This window comes from Rhinolophus ferrumequinum, chromosome 17 (genome assembly GCF_004115265.2).
Source record: "Rhinolophus ferrumequinum isolate MPI-CBG mRhiFer1 chromosome 17, mRhiFer1_v1.p, whole genome shotgun sequence".
Lineage (NCBI taxonomy): Eukaryota > Metazoa > Chordata > Mammalia > Chiroptera > Rhinolophidae > Rhinolophus > Rhinolophus ferrumequinum.
The window spans coordinates 21,467,363-21,482,108 of record NC_046300.1 but is presented as its reverse complement, the minus strand read 5'-3'; the positions used below and the strand labels follow the sequence as shown (position 1 = coordinate 21,482,108).

The 14,746-nt window shown below is 33.7% G+C and overlaps 1 protein-coding gene and 1 pseudogene across 1 annotated transcript in view; both read left to right on the top strand.

The window, feature by feature from the left end:
- Positions 1–14,578, top strand: part of LOC117037066 (SIN3-HDAC complex-associated factor-like) — a 15,874-nt pseudogene extending 1,296 nt beyond the window's left edge.
- Positions 1–14,746, top strand: part of ZCWPW2 (zinc finger CW-type and PWWP domain containing 2) — a 122,208-nt gene that overhangs the window by 8,252 nt on the left and 99,210 nt on the right. The window lies entirely within an intron of this gene.

The window sequence follows — 14,746 nt, the reverse complement described above, 5'->3', positions numbered from 1 at the left end:
TTTTTGAACGTTCATTAACAATTTGAGACTTGTTGAAAAAGAAGGGAAATTCATTTTTATCTTTTCTCTCTGTGTAAATAAGGAGAAAATGACCCAGCTCAGCATTTTAAAGTTTATCTGTGATAGCGGCGCCCGGCTAACTCTGTTGGTAGAGCATGAGCCTCTTAAAGTTTGTTGAGTCTATTTTTGTTTTAAACTACACTATGTAATTATGAAAAAATGGGTCTTACTAACAAAATTGTTTGCTTGTCCAGCATGCATAATAAGCCTATCAATTTAGTCAAGTAAAACATCTTAAATTTTTTGGGGAAAGGGGGTAGTGGTACCCCTGCTTGGTTATGACAAAATATATTCCAGATATTTATTACGTTAAGTGGCAAATGGTTACTTTCTATCCACTTATGTGCATCTACTTTAATTTTAGTAAATTATTAAAGAACCCTTGTCACAGTGTCCTTATAAGCAAGCATTTGTTAAAATTTTATTACAATCTTGCTACAAAGGAAAAGGCCTGTGGTAAGTAAATTAAAAGATAGACTCTTGATAGGGACATATGGGAAAAGAAAATGGTTCGATAATGATCATTAACCTAGATAAAATAAATAAAAGAATTTTGGGGTCACTAAGACTCTTAATAATATAGTCAGTTGCTTAGGTGAGTGAATGGTTTCACAGAGCAAGTCTTAATTGCATTAAAGTTTATTGGACTACTGCTTAGGCATATTTTCAGGAATGTTCATTTCATCCCAAGAGGAAGTTGTGAATTACAATCATCCAAAAAATTTTATCCCAGGCCAAGTTTGGGAAAAATTTATAAACCATTATTACGTTCGTATAACTACAATTGCACTTTGAAATTTTTGAAATAGTTCACCACTTTAAAAATATATACTTGTTACAGAATGGCCATTTGGATTGAATAAGGCACTCTTGACACGAGGCACTTTTTTAGGTGTCCTGTTTACAGGTTGTAAATAAAAAAATAAACAGGTACTACAAGAGATTCTCCCCTTCTGGTTCCCACCTCCATCTATCCGCTCACCAAGGTCCTGATGTTTTCCGTCAGGGACAGGGCTCCTGAAGAAATTATACTGGCTTCAGCTGCGTTCCCTTTATCCTAGGTAGGATGCATTTCAAAGCAATATCTGAATAAAGAGTATGGGCCTTGGCACAACTCCTGACTGCCTTAGCCTGCTACTCTTATTTTTAGGCATTAATGAATTTTTAGAGCTGCTTCAAATCTTATTTTTAATTAGGCAGCATGTAAAAAAATGATAAAAGTGGTTTGTTTTTTTAATGGGAGCCATGTATTTCTCATCTGTGGTGAATATATACAGTTAGAGGAAACAGGAACAATGCACCTTTTGAGGAAACATTTTAAAGTGAATTTCTGGCTGGGGACCATGTTTTCTGTTTCTTTGTCCTGTATGTTGTGAGCACTGTCTCTGTGGTAGACCCTTACTTGGTGTGGCTCTTCAGTGTCAGTAGAACAGACTTAACATGTCAAAATCTTGAAGGTGAAATGGCAGTGTCTTTTCATATGAATATCAGCTTCAATGTCATTTCATTAATATTGTTTTAAGAGCACTCTTCCTCTGTTCTCCCCCATATATCACATGTCCAAGTTAGAGCTTTAGAGTAAGGAAATGGTTTTAGTGGCAGAAATATAGAGTGGATTAAAAAATACCAAAAATGAAAAACCTGGTATCTGGGCATGCAGTCTGTCTTCCCTCTTTCCTCCCATATGTCACCACACCTCCTCACCCCTTCAAAACCCACACATACACAGAAGGTTGTGAACTACTTAGTCAAAGTTCATGACATTTGTTACAGTGTGTGTATCCTGAAGCTGCAGTCTTCAGTCCGGGCAACATGTTCCCAACCCTTAACCTTGGAAGGTACATGAAGGCTTTCAGGGAATTATGCAAAGGATAGTTTAAGGACATTAATTCTTAGCTTGTCAACTTACATGTTTTTGCTAAAATTGATCTCAGCATGTTCCTGAACCAGACACTTCTCTTTCCTCTTTGGTAATTGTCTCTCTTTCACTCGACAAATAAAGCAATACTTTTAATTGACCTAAATCTTGTTTAGGAAGTGAATGATTCTAACGACTGGGTGGCTAAATTTTTTGCAAGAATGGAAATTTCCAATGGCTTTCAAAAATACTTCAGAACTCAATTGAGTTATCACCTGATAATTAAAAAATCATTTTTGATGATATACCCTTACGTGATTTTTGGCACACAGCTTAGTAGTTGAAACGAATGATTATTGGTATAATCAGAAATCCTTTCTTTCCCAAATATTTGGAATGAAAAAATATAAAATATAAGAATAGAATTAACCTGAACTCTATTTTTTCCTAACAATAATACTCATCTGGATGCATGACCTAAATGGCGATGGGGAGATGGAGAAGGCCCTATCCATTTCTTTATGTGATGTATTTCCAATAAAAGCTGGTTTTTGATATTTTAAAATGATCATACTTTGCAATATGTTTGTTAATTGATCATACGGTTCTTAATGATAACACTAAGGAAAATTTTTTTAGAACTTATGTTCTCAAGAACTTTAAAATATAGTTTCTGTTGCAGGGAAATGTGATAGGCTGATCAATTGAAAATATTTTCAATCACTAAAATATGTTGGGATAAATTATGTGGGAAAGTAAGGTAAAACTATCAATTCAAAGAGAAAAGGAATGATTCCAAGTTCCTAACTAGAAAGGAGAGCTTCTTCCTGTGCTTTTTAAATGGATAGATGATAGTGGATATCAAATTACTTACTGCATTTACATTTCACTTTAAATATATATATATATATATATATATATATATATATATATATATATATATATAATTGTCTCTAGCAGCTAGCTTTGTCCTGAGCATATAATCTACTTCATAATAACTTTTTGACTTGAAGTGCTTTGTAGTCATTTAGTAGGAATTAGCTCCTGACAGAGCTTTCATTAAAAAAAACAAAACATGAGTGTCATAATTGTATGCACAGTAACTAGATGCAAAAACTACATGTTTCTTTTGGAAACATGTAGGTAAAGAAAAAAATTAGTAGTCCTAGAGAGCCCTTGATATGAAGAGTAGGGAGAAGAAATAGGAGAATAGCAACAGAGAATCCAGGATGGGGTTGATAGATTGCACAGAGACAGAAGATCCAGTAGAGGAAACACTATACTTCTTATTTGAAGTAAGAACAACTCTCCTCTGAGGTCTGACAGTTATTATACCTTTGCTATTTGAGATATGAAATAATTTATTCAAAATTTAACAAATATTTATTTAGCACCTGCCATGTGCCAGACACAGTTTCAGGCACTGCCATGAAACAGGCAATGGCTTTTTAATGTATAAGGAAGTAAAATCTATTACAGAGAAATCAGTCACATTTCGCAAATACCTAAGTGAAATTTAACAACATGACAAGAAATTCCCCCCCGTTAATTTTTTGGTGACAGTTTTTATATGTGTCTATGAAAAAAATAAACTTTCCCATTTAAAATGAGATGAAGAAATAATTCTGAGACTTTACTGTACATTGTAGAAACCATGAAGACAAAGTTAGCTCTTCAGAGGAAAGACATTTTATAAAGCTACCAAATAAATGATAATTAAAAGATGACATTAAACTTCAGTAAGATCTATGGAAAGAAATTAAACTGGATTTTTCAAATAGATCATGTAGCAAAGGAGAGGGAAAATTTTCATACCCATTGCACAACTCACAATATCGTTAAATTGATTCTTAAAAGTCCAAAACCAAAACAAACTTTTTTTTTAATTCACTGATAGTATTTGCTTAATCATTTTTTTCTTGACAATCATTTTATCAATCAGTCCCTTTTGGTTTGAATAACCTCCTCCTTTTCACGCCATAGCCAACCTGTTCACCTGTTGTATGGATTACTACCCCTTAAATATTTTTCCAGTCCAGTTTCATAGTCCCTATAGCGCCACAATTTCTTATCTGTACTATTTAATAGTTTCCTCTAATTAGTTTTCTCCTTTTCTTTATTTTTTTTGGCATTCAACTTATCATTTATAGGGATATCTAAATGATCTTTAAAAAATGTAAATCTTACCATTACATTTCTCCTCTTAAGCTCCTGAAATGACTCCTTAGCAGGTTTTAAAAAGGCCATTCTTAATCTAGCCCAGCCTACTTCTCCACCAGCTCCTATAAACACTGCTAACTTAGGCACTGAAATTGGATATCTTTACTCATTTATAAAGTTTTCATTCAGTTGACCCTCATTATTTTATAATTTTTACATTATTATTGGCACTTTTTACAAATATAAAAATTCTCAGAGAAATTGGTGGATCCCTCCCCCAAAATTCTCCATCCGTTTGAGAATTAATGGCTTGACTTCTCACTTATTTGTCCTAAAATGACATCATATTTAGAAGAAAACCCTATATCTTCAGATAATAGACACCATCAGAATAAATTGAGTCGTGTTTTTTTTTTTTTGGACTATGTGCTAGAAAGGTATTATCACTATTTCCACACCAAGTGTTTCCTAGTGGAAGTCAAAGCTGTATGTTCCCTTTGTGCCTGGAATATAAAGTTCTTTTTTCCAAAGATCACCTTAAACTAGCATCAAATTCTCAGTTCTAAATATTCATTGTGAATTGTATTGCTACCTGTATATCAATGGCAGAAGTCTTAAGAGAAGTTCTTACCTTATCTCATCCCATCAGTCCTTTTTCTAGAATAATCCAAATTTTCAGTTTGAAGAGTGTTTCTTTTATTTCTCTGATAAGACAGTTTGATATATTTATTATCTGAAATGAGTTACTATGGTGCAAATAAATACCTGTGTTAGAGGACAAATAAGTTTAATGATCAGAGATAAGGCAAAACTACCTGGAAACACTTAACAGTACATTGAGGAAATCATTGATATATTAAACATAGTAACTGAATTGATTGCTGAAAACTAAGAAGTTTAGAAGCCAGGTTATCTTTTACTTTTATTGTTTTTTAGTTTTGATTTTTAATACTGTTTAAGATGGCAAGTGGAAATGAAATGACCAGATTTACACCAAATCTTGTGTTTTAACCTGGGAATTTTTTAGCAACAGAAATATATTTATATTAATAACATTTACATTCATTAAAAATGTAATTATTTTTGACATTAAGTATTTTATTCACTAATTTGAATATTGTTTTGGTCAATATATTTTGTAAAGGTATGAAACATTATTAGTACAGAAAATTTAAAAGAATGAAAAGTTGTTTCTACAGCAAGGCAGAGGACAGCTGTGATTTTCTAGGCACAGCAAACTCACTTAAAAAATATACATATGGGTATCTTTGATTTAGGAGGAAAAATAATAGCTTGGGTTGAGGAAAACGCCTAGGGAAAACTTTTGTGCGTCTTGATATTAAGCGAATTACCAAAATATACATAATTCTTGCTTTCTAAGACTAAAGCAACAACAAAAACCTTTAAAATTTTATAAATGACTTTCATCTTTACAAAAAATGAGAGGTTTATTCACTTCTTTTCAGATGAGAAATAATATAGAATAAGGAAATTGTCAACTATAAGTTATAGCACATATTTATATGAGGTGTTTATGAAACATTCCTTTAGTTGAGTTAGTGAAAGTATACTTTTCCCCTCTACAACCTAGATTATATCAGTTCCAAGTTTCCTTTTTGCTGAAAAGTTATAACATATTTAAATATTGATTTTAATGTATAATGTTGTCAATCAAGAATAATATTAGACCTTCTAATGATGTTTTAATAAACATTTTTAGGAAAAACAGACTTAATTGACATTCATTTTATTACTTCACACAATGCAGGGTGATATATTTAAAACCGAATATATCAGTATTATATTGAATATACATTGACTCTTCAAACAAAGATTGTTATTGCAAAATAAAAAAATAACTATGCTGATTATAAGAGATCTGTGGAAAATAGCAAAGAATAAGAAGATGTTGATCATGAATAAACTAAAGTAGAAAGTAGCCTGACATATTAGCAGGAGACATAGAAGACGTATAGAAAAGTATTACTTCTACCAGAGGATAAAAAAAATTATGTATGCATCTAATAAAACAGCTTCAGAATATATGAACTAAAACTAGGCAGAACTAAGAAACAAACCCACAATACTGGAATTTTTTTTAACATACTCCTTCACTAACTGATAAAATAAAAAACAGAAAAAATACATTAAGGAAATACATGATTCGGATTAAAATTATTGACCATACCCATTAGGATGGCTATTATAAAAAACAAAATGGAAAATATCCATGTTAATATGGAATCTCAACGGACCCTGAATAACCCTAACAATCTTGAAAAAGAAGAGCAAAGCTGGAATAAAGCTGCAGGCTTCACATTTGCTGACCTCAAAACATATTACAAAGCTACAGAATCAAAACAGTATTGTACTGGCACAAAGGCATACAATGGAATAGAATAGAGGGCCTAGAGGACCCAACAAATCTTCACATATATGGCCAAGTGATTTTCAACAAAGGTGCCAAGAAATGGCCAAGAAAGGTGCCATTCAATGGGGAAAGGGCAATCTTTTTAACAAATGGTGTAGGGAAAACCGAATATCCATATGCAAACAGTGAAGTTGGATCTTTACCTCACCATATACAAAAATTAAGTCAGTGAATCAAAGACCTAAATGTAAGGGCTAAAACTAAAATGCTCTTAGAATAAAAATAGGGAGAAAGTTTCATGACATTGGATTTGGCAATGATTTCTTGAATATGACACCGAAAGCGTAGGCAACCAAAGGAAAAAAAGTAGGTAACTAAAGGACTGTAAGCCAATTACTAATAAAATACCAAAACAATATATATATATATGTATGTATATATGTGTGAGTATATATATATATATATATATATATATATATATATATATATATATAGTGACTCCAATATTGGAACAATATTGTGATCTTTGAATTTCATTAGAACTGTCTAAATACATAATTGAGTAAATAAAGAATATAAAATTTAGGTTCAAAACTAAAATTATTCTGATATTTAAATATTTTAGATATTTAATGACATGGGAAAATATTCACAACATAAGAAAGCAAATTGTCAAGTTCTGTTCAGGATTACAGACATGTTTTTCTTCTATTAAAATTACAGTTAAAAAGTAAAATACACAGACACACACAGAAAAGGAAAGGGTTGGGGAATCATCAGTTGACAAAGGATTTCTACAAATATTCTGAGAGAAACTGGATATGAATGTGTTGTCAAAGTGGAGCCCAGGAAACTTGAGCACAGAATGTGCTGGAGACGTTATCCACATTGGAGATGGGACTGAATCTTCCCGGAAAGATCATGGCAAGGCTCTGAAGCCTCTAAGTGGAAGATGGAGGATGAATATGAGATTTTTGGAGGTCATTTATGAAACTAATGTGCCTCCTTGCTTTCCCAATCTCGTCATGCAGAAAGGAAGACAGGCAGTACAGTGTTTCCTCCTAGGCCAGAAGAGGAGAAGATCCTCTCTAAAGAAATTAAAAAGAAAATTGGAAAACTGGGAAAGACCTTTAGTTTGTTTCTTTCCAGGATAAGAATTCCAACTTACTCCTATTCTCAGTGTATCATGTTTACTTTGTGAATTTAGATGTCATATGTTGAAAAAGTGTGCTTTCAGTTTTCGATTATGCAATTTAAAGTTACTTCCATTTTCACATTCTCATTTTAAAACTCTTCAATAATAGGTTCCTTTTCTTAAAATTTGTATAGTGATCTTGAAACAATAATTATGTAGTTACTAGAACCCAGAGTAAGAAAGTTATCACTCTTTATTAGAATTACGACATATTTCTGAAATGAAGAAAATAAATGACAATGTTATAAACCATTTTGAATAACAAGTTGAAATTCTCTAATTAGATAGATTAGCTTGAGATTCTGTTTTTGTGTCTTGTGATTTAAAGGTTGACCACTGTCAACCTAATTAAAGATTGTTCTTCCACAACATTAGTGAAACAAAATTTTATCTTCAAATCAACCATTTGACTTCCATGCTAATATAGCTTAGATAAAGGTCAATTGAGAATGGGCATATGTACAAAGAAATAACTAAGCCAGTCTGAAATTAATACTCACCTTTTTCAACAGATACAATTCTAATCTGTTTATAATACTGTTTCCTTTGGCAGTCTGAAGAGCTTAATTTTAATTATCTGTGTTGGATCATTTGTTTTATTCTTACAAGTCTCAGTATACTGAATAAACTGGGGATACTCGCAGACTTATATAGGCCTAAAGCATATAGATAGATTACTAAGTTTTTAAGTTGACATTTAGCACAATTACAAGATTTCTAATTATTAATGTTTCCCTCGAAAAATTTTAAAGCAGAAAAATATAATTGCTGTAAAAGATACCAGACTTCAAATATGCCAGTAAGATGTTTCTTTCCATTCCACTTTCATTGCTGATTTTGGATGAAATCCATCAGTTATCTTCATTATTAAAACAACAAAAGAAAGAAAATATTAAGCATCTTGGAGCATTTAAGCTAGAAGCTGCCCAGCGATACCTACATAAAATAGTTTCTGAATGGTAAAGATAAACTACAATTCTGCACAGATAATAGGTTCTTAAAACATTTCTGTTGAATTGTTATAGTCTAAGGTTGACATATAGGCACTGTTAATTAGGTAAATGAATGAGCAATCAATGTTATATCAGAAAGATGATTTATGATAAATGCATTTTAAAGTATAGAAGCAAACTATTTGTTAAGTTGAGCACTTGAGAAAAATCATGAAGGAAAGACAAAATAATTAATGCTCTCATTTTGCATTGGTTTCTGCATATTTTAATTTTCTTATCTAACTACAAATATAACTCACTTAAAAGCAGTTTAGGAAGGAAATCAAACATTTGTTATATGTCTTTAGTGTACCAGGCACTGAAATGGGTTTTTTTCGTTTAATCATTAAATCCATCCTATGAATTAAATGTTATTACCATCAACATGTATGATAAAGTGATGTTGAGATCATTTAACTGACTTGCCTTCATTTAAAAATCTTGTAGGAAATTGAGCCAGAATTTAAATCTAGAGCAACAGATATTCAGTGGATATTCATAGCTATCCTGATTGTTACATATTTTGAATATCAACTCTGCCTAGGTCAGTCTAACTCTGAAGCTCATTTCCATTATTTCATAATGTTATAAATATTCATTCAATGCTTCCCTTTGGCAAATATTTTTAAATGCTAGGGATATAGTAGTTAATAAGATAGATATGAACCTTTCCCTCAATGCATTTTCCTGTCTTGTAGAGGAGTTCATTAAATAAACTATTATACAATGTGTTGAGTAGAATGTAGAGGGAGTAGAGACGACTGGGGTGCACAGTTAGGGGCGTTGACCCCTACTTGTCATTTTTCAGGTTGACTTAGACATCATCTCTCCCAAGTACCTGACATCCCCTGCCTGAAGTCTCGGGCGTGCCTGAGATGCTTCCATAGTGTTTCCTATTTGTCTCTTAATAGTACTTACCATTACTTGAGGAGAGGGATGCTGTCTTTGCCCTGACATTATGACTGGCTCATAGCAGACCTGCAAGAAGTATTAATATTTAGAACACAGAAAATAGAATCAAGGTCTGAAACTGCGGCAAATAAGTGTGAACAGCTTTAGATAAGCTTTTAATTTAGGTAGTGACATGAGAAGTAATGGAGATTTTCTTGTCATGTAGGAGGAAAGTTTATCTTTTGAGAATGAGGAAGATGGTCTGAGATTTATAAAGGTTTTGAATAATCACTGTAAGGATGCAAAAGGAAGGAGAAAGAATACTTAAAAAGCATAGCCTTAAAGATGCGCTACAGGCTCATCTGAGTTTGGAGTCTGTGAACCTGTAGGCATGACTACATAATTTTCTGCAAGAATCAATAGCTCAGACCAATCCTATATTAGTTAGGAATGCTTTTTGCCTCAAGTAATTGGAAGGATAACAAATAGTGATTGAAACAAGTAGGGGTTTTTTCTCCCATATCCAGAGAAGATATACAGAATAAGGGAAAGATTCCTAAAGTGAAAAACAAACAAAAAAACAGTGCTCATATTATGATGAGTTCTTGCCTGAATATCAGCAATTGGAAATGGTTTATCTTTGTGTGTTTTTTTAATCTTGTTTTGTGCAATAAATATTTTTTATATTAACATTGATCATTGAAATAAAATTTAGAAGGAAAATATCTGTTCTATTTTCGAAACACGTGTTTTATGCTGAATGTTACAAACACCAGACAACACTTAAACATCATTAAGGAACCCAGCACATAAAAAGAAATGACTGTACACTTTAAGTGGGTGGCTTTTATCGTATGTGAATTATATCAATAAAGCTGTGAAAGGAAAAGAAATTAAGAGAAAAAATGGAAACTCCCCTCCCTACTACCCCCAAATGTAGCAAAACTTAAAGAACAGAAAAATTTGACCATTTGTAGTACAAGCTAATATATCTTAGAAAGTGGCTTTCTGGTTTGTGTGTGTGTGGGGGGGAGGCTTAAGGGGTGGAGGGAAAGGTGAGTTGTAATGGATTAAGGCCTAATCTGCCAAAATTATTAAATAAATTAAGTTTATTTTTTTTATACCAGGCTCCCTCTCCTCAATCACTTGTATAATATATATCATAACTTGCTCTGATCCCACAGTGCTTTCCAGGTTGCTCTTTTCTCTGCGTTTCTCTCCTCCCCATTCTTGGGCGGGGTGGGGGGGTGGAGGGGTGGGGAAGGAACTACTCAAAGACTTACCTAAAATTGTTTACTCTGTTTCCTTACTTCATAATTACGCTTCCTTATGCTCCGATCAGGATTTCATCTCCACCACTAACCTAACGTTGCTCTCAGGTCATCATTGACTCTGTGTTTAAATTCAAGGGCAACTTCTCTCTCCTCGTCACAGAAATTCAGTTATGAGCAACATCTAACACAATCAACCTTCTGTCTTTCTGGAAACATAAATGAGCAACATCTAACACAATCAACCTTCTGTCTTTCTGGAAACATAAATGTCACCAACTTTGATCCAGTTACTTAGACTGAACATTTAGTAGTCAGTCTTGATTCTTACCTTTTCCTTATTCCTTGTATGCAATGTATCAGTGAGTCCTACTCAGTCTTCCTCTAAAACATATATGGAATCAGTCCAGTTTTCTTTAGAGCCCTATGTCCACCCAAGGCCAAAACATCATCTCTCTTTCCTCAAATCTATTCTTTACATTGTAACATAACATATATTTTAAAATATATGTTATGTTGAACTATACCATATATAAAAAAAACAAAATTATAGATGAACTCACAAATTATCTCAAAATATACACTGTATAACCACATTCAGGGTAAGGATGAATCTCTTCCCCTTGCTTATTACCTGTCATGGTTGTCAGGACTCTACAAGACCATTGCCAGCCCCGTAGAAGCTACGCCGCTACTTCGTGGCCCCTCTCAGTTACTATATTCCTTTGACCCGAAGCTAACTACTGTCCTAACTCAACATGACAAATTAGTTCCATTTGTTATAAAACTTTATGTAAATGGAATCACATAATGTGTATTTTTTTATATCTGGTTTCTTTCATTGAATATGTTTCTGAGATTCACTCCAGTTGTATGTAGCAGGAATTCATTTTTATTACTATATAGTATTGCACTCTTTGAGTATACCACATTTCATTTTTCTGTTCTAGAGAAAAATTTATAGATATTTGAGTTGTTTACAGTTTTGGCCATAAATGTTCTTGTACATATTTATTAAGATGTATATGTATAGATATAGATATAGATTTTAGATATGGATATTTATGTCATGTATATACCCGGAAGTGACCATGTTCAAATTTAGTGAGTAATGAAAAGCAAATTTGCCAGTGGTGATACCAGTTGGTAACCTAACCAGCTGTGTATGAGAATCCTAGTTTGTTTATATCCTTGCCATCACTTGGCATTGTCAGTCTTTTTAACATTGGTTTTGCTGGTAGGAGTATAGTGGTATCTCATGGTAGCTTTAATTTGGGCATTTTCTTTAAGGAAGGATTTAAGTTTGAAGAGCTTTTCATGTTTATTGGTCATTTGGATTGCCTCTTTCATGAAGTACCTGTTCAAGTCTCTTGGAGATATATATATATATATATATATATATATATATATATATATATATATATACATACACACACATTTTTAATTCTCTGATTTTTTTTTTTTCTATTTGGTAGTAGATCTGGACAAGAAATCTTCCCTGCACTTACTAGCTGCCACACTGGCCTCATTTTTGTCCTTCAAATAGGCCAACATTTTGCTTTTCTTAAGGTGTTTAGGGGCTGTGTCTTCAATTTTCAAGTCTGTGCTCAAATGTCTTCTTTCCATATAAACTTTCCTTGAGCATATCCTCACCTTGCACAACATATACATCTTCCTATCATACCATCCTGTTTATTATTTTACAAGTCAGTAATAAAAAAGCATGTAACCAATTTAAAAATTGGCAACGGACATTTCTGCTTTGAGAAATAGACATTTCTCCAAAGAAAATATATGAATGGCCAAAAAACACATGGAAAGATATTCAGCGTCATTAGCATAATATCCCATTCTCCACTGGTTTCAATCATAGCCAGTAAAAAGAGAGAGAAACCTTAAACCAGTCTGATTATATTCACCACAGACCTCCTCTTTCAGACTAGGAAAAACATTATCTCGAACAACTAGTGATCTTCGAAGGCTGGATTTAAATAATTTTTCAGCCTATAACTCCCCAAGAGAGTGCCTCCATTTAGTGAAATCATATAATGCTGCCTAAATCTGGTTTATCTAATCATGAGCCCTGCATTCCCACCTAGAAATCATTTTCTTTATGCCTTAAAGTAATTCTTAGAGAAACATAACTTGTGAAAGGTTGGTACCCATCCCCCTGGATGGTTATGGTGAAGATTAATTTGTCACTTTGCTTTAGGGTAATGATTTAATCTGAGGTAGAGTTGAATATTTTACCATTGATCCAAATTCCCATCTGGTAGTCCTTCAAATATAGCTCAAATTTATAGCTTTCTTATTCCTGTTCCGATAGGCTAGCTCAGTGTCACATTAAAAAACACAAATTCTATTTTTCAAGGCATTGGATATTAATTTGAGTCTTTATGAGGGCTTTTGAAGAGGTGGCAGAGAAGGAAATCCTTCATTTAATACTAAGTAAACTTCTAAAAATTCTCTTTACCCATCTGTCTTCCTCAGAGTTTAAAATCATGCAGGAATTGTTTGCCTCTTTTCCTCAGAACTCATTTAAAAAATTGACCTGTCACTTCCATACTTCATTCCTTCTTTCTTCTATCTCTCCCAAATCTAGTCTTACAATGCCTTCACGTTTTTTCATCTCTAAAGAACATTCTGAGTTTCTCCCTGTCTGCATTTTTACCTACTGGCCAACTAAGTCTCCAGGAACAAATAAAAACTCTTAGAAATATGAACTGAGGAGAGAAAGATGAAGCTGTATTTTCAGCCTTGATGTCCCATCCTATACGCATATGCCCACCACGGGTATAGGATGCATTTAGATACTAAGCATTCTTCATTCTTGTAAGGCCCATTTACCTCATCCACAGCCATGGATGCTCCCACTTTCTTAGGCTTTTGAAGCTTTGCTGTGTGCTGTTTCTTTGTTAAAAACAAAAAATTCTTCTGGAGAACCACAAGAGACAGTCTTCCAAGATAAGATAGTTGAGGAGGGAGGGACTGAACGTGGGGTAGGGGGACGGCCTGGTGTACACACCACATCTCAGAAATGTTCCTGGGTGTGGAATGCCTGCTTTTGGAAGACTATTTCTGGAAGCAAAGATGTTTAGTTTTATAAGCCAAAGATGTACTGAAGCATAGAGGGTTGCTGTATTTGCCGAGCTGGGTTCCCTAGTTCTCAGTTTACTGGCAGTGAGTGATGAAGGACTTCTGAAGGATGAGACTTTTTCAGAAGACATTTGCAGTGGCTGAGTACTACTTGTGAAAAAATAGAAAACGCTGCTGGCAGGATAAAAAATAATACCGAAACCTGGAATCATGTGGTAGATACAAGGGCAAGACCCAGTTTAAACTATATTGAAATCAAGAAAGTGAAAACTTTATCTGGAAACAGGACAAAGAAACAATCAGAGCAGTAAACTGCAGGAACAATTCCAATCTCATGATTCTGTTGCCGATGGTACCACCTCAGTATTTCTCCAGCCCAGTCTCCTAGTTGCAGTTACCAGTCAGTTGATGTCTCAGATCTGGAGACGGCTTCTGGTTCTAAAGAAACACCTATCTTTTTCTGTTTAATCTCATGTGTTGGAAAAGGCAGAAAATATGTTGTGGATTGATCTATAAAAGGCATTTTGGGGAGGTCCTCCTTGACACACTCCTATTTAAGCCTTGCTGCAGCAATAAGGAAGCAATGTCTGAGAGGCTGACGGGGCAGAGCCAGAGCCTCTACCCATTTCCACCGAGGAGTCGGTGACCGAGGTTTATGTAGAAGGGGAACAAAAAGCTCTTTAAATTTTAGAAAGACAAAAGTGGCTATATTAATTTGCCAGGGCTGTCACAACAAAGTACTACAGATGAAGTGGTTTAAGCAACAGAAATTTATTTTCTCACCGTTCTGGAGGCTAGAAGTCAAATCATGTTGTCTTCAGGGTTGGGTCCTTCTAAGATCTGTTCCAGGCC